Raw genomic sequence first — 2,916 nt, forward strand, 5'->3', positions numbered from 1 at the left:
TGAAGCCTGGCTGTAAAGAACAGAGGCCCAGGGGATGGAGAGTTACTGGCACGAGTTTACCTGTAGACTGAAAAATCCGCTTTGTTGAAGAATGGTGAAGTCTGGTGAACAAAGAGGTATACTTATTTTGAATTTGAAGTTTTCAGTAGAGTCAAGTTAAATTTATGCATGTTGTTTTGGAAACTGCTGCTCAAGGTCGGCCTCAAATGTCCACTCTACTTAAAAGAAGTACATTTTGCGCTTTAGGGTGTCACAGCAAGTGAAACAAGCGACATAGCCGTCAGTGTCAGGGAGCTAAGTGAGTAAATAGTTTGGGCTAGTTAGTCAGAAAAAGTGATCAAGGAAGGGTTTCAGAGAAAGGATTCAACTCAAGAGAGCAAGCAGCTGTGAGGAGGTGCAGTTTGTCCTTGTTAAACTCACAGCCATATGGCTGGCATCTGAGCTGGTTTTGGAGGTGATTTTTATGGCTGCTTTTATAACCTGGCAGGCTCACACCGCTCCAATGAGAAAGTGCCTGCCTACCTGCCAGTACACGACCATTCAGCTGATGGAGAGGAATAAACGTGAATAATGTGCTGAACTTTATTCTACATTTGGAATATTAAAAAGCACCGAGATTCTTGGTCTTGAAAAAAGATTAGTGAGGATAATTAGGAAATACTTTTGGTGGCTGCTCACATGTCCTTACCCTTTTGTCTTTGCTTTTCTTTGTTACATTACTTTGTCCCCTGCTCTATCCATCATCCATCCCTTCAGGCCCTTTATGCCTATTAAAGGCTCCCAGTGAAATGTGTCCATTTGAAATGAAAACAAACAGTGCTAATTTCAGTCCCCCCCCCCCCCCCCCCCCATTCTCTAACCTGATGGGTGTGCTACAATAGCTGTGTGTGCACTGAAGACCTCTCTGAAAGTGTCTCTGTGAAGTAGGATTGGATCACAATTTAAGTTTCACCAACCAGCAAAGAAAATATTTTACCCTCCACTTGTTCTCCGTCACATGTATCCCATTACTTGGCCATTGCAATCAGCGATAAATGCTTAACAAACAATTATGCTTGATACTAAAAACAGTATGATTACTGCATTTTTCTTTAGATCTGCACATGCTTATCTGTGCACAGAAACAATTTTTTACTGTTACATTGCTACATGGTTTTCTTCTTTGTTAAACAGTTAAAGAAGCTCAATTAATTCTAAGAAAAACCATGGTATGAGAACCTGCCCTCAATCAGACTCACACACATGCATTATATCTGCCACGAAACGAATTGCGTTTCATCTTTTCCCACAAAGTTCATTAGGTTCTGCTGCCGTTGTTGTTTGACTTGCCAAGCCTTTCCACCAAATTGCATTTCTCAGGCATTTCTTTCAGCGTTTGAACTTGAAATATGAGGGGGATCAGGTTTCTACTGAGGAGAATTAGTGAGTGCGTGTGTTTGTGTGTGTGGCTGACTGGCGGTTTCTCGTCTGCTGAGAGACTCCTGTGCGGACCAACAGATGCTCCACACACAAGCAGAGAGAACGGGTTAAGCTTTTGCACTCAAAAATCTACTTTTACTGTAGATGTTTAACGTAGCTTCTTGTTGTTCTCAGTTTGATACATCTGGTATCAAACTAAAACGGTAATGAAAGACTGCATACTTTGCCAAAGCAAACAACCCTTCTGGCTCATTTTATTATCAAGAACATTATCTGGATCTGCACCGACGGTTTATGGTCTTTTCCTTTAGCTATATGCTCCTCCTCATCGAGTTATAAGATTTCCAGTTCAGTAATTTTTAAGTAATCTTGCTGACAGCTAAAAAAAACAACAAATAAACTTCTGTCTTCCAATGTGCAGTGGAAAATAACTGTTGAAATAAACAACAGTTTAAAGCATCCTTTAAATTTCTCTGAAGAGACAAAAAGCTTGCAACATATGAAATCATGAAACAACTTTATCTTCATGGATTCCATCATTTGATTCTTACAGTCTGTGGGTTTTATTGAATTAATACAATTTATGGCACAAACTGTTTATCTCTAGAACTAACTATTCATTCCGTATGGCAATATTCACTAATGTTTCCACCTGTATGGAAATTCTATTCAAATTTGTGCTAAAATAATTTTGCATTATATTCAAACACACTATGTAAACAAATAACTTCACATTGATCTGAATGAGAAAGCTGAAACATTTTAGATGTGTCAGAGGTAAAAGGCCAATCCTCCACTGTACACGGTACAGTCTAAGATAAACTTTAGATCCTTCGTGAAGATATCGGTCAGAATTGATCATCAGATTTCCATCCACCAACCTGGCAGCAAAGATGCGCTTGAGATCAAAGTGAAACTCACACTGACGCACATGTTGGCTGGGGAGGTGATTCAGAAGACTGATCGTTTATCTCTGTGTTCAGGTAACCACATCTGTGGGTGCTGTATTCATGTTTACATCACGATGATAGAGTCTCAACTAACCACACTGCTTCACTCCTCTCTCTCTCTCTCTCTCTCTCTCTTTCATCGTGACATTGTGTTGTGGAGGACTCATGGATCACGGCCAGAAAGCAGTTCCCCCTCTCCTCCACCCTCCCCTCGCCTCCTTGCTCTCACATCAAACCTGACCTTCAGAAACTAACTGCAGGCCCACTTCAAGCTTGTGTTGCGGTTTTGGCAAATGGCAAAAAGAGGCAATGTAGGAGGGAGATGGTGATAGGAACGCAACAATTACATTGGAGGAGAAAAGATGGTTAAAAAGATTTGATTTGACATTATTCATGCAGCTATGTGGAGGCAGAGAAAAGGATAGTGGAGGGGAACTGAAAAGAAGGGTGGTGCAAAGCTGAAATCTGAACTGCTGCCAAAGTATTGTAAGAGTAACTGCTCCGCCTGCAGCTGTCCTGGTAATCTTTCCCACAGCACTCCCCCCCC

Source organism: Haplochromis burtoni, unplaced genomic scaffold, assembly GCF_018398535.1.
Source record: "Haplochromis burtoni strain Fernald_Lab_line unplaced genomic scaffold, NCSU_Asbu1 Contig_65, whole genome shotgun sequence".
Lineage (NCBI taxonomy): Eukaryota > Metazoa > Chordata > Actinopteri > Cichliformes > Cichlidae > Haplochromis > Haplochromis burtoni.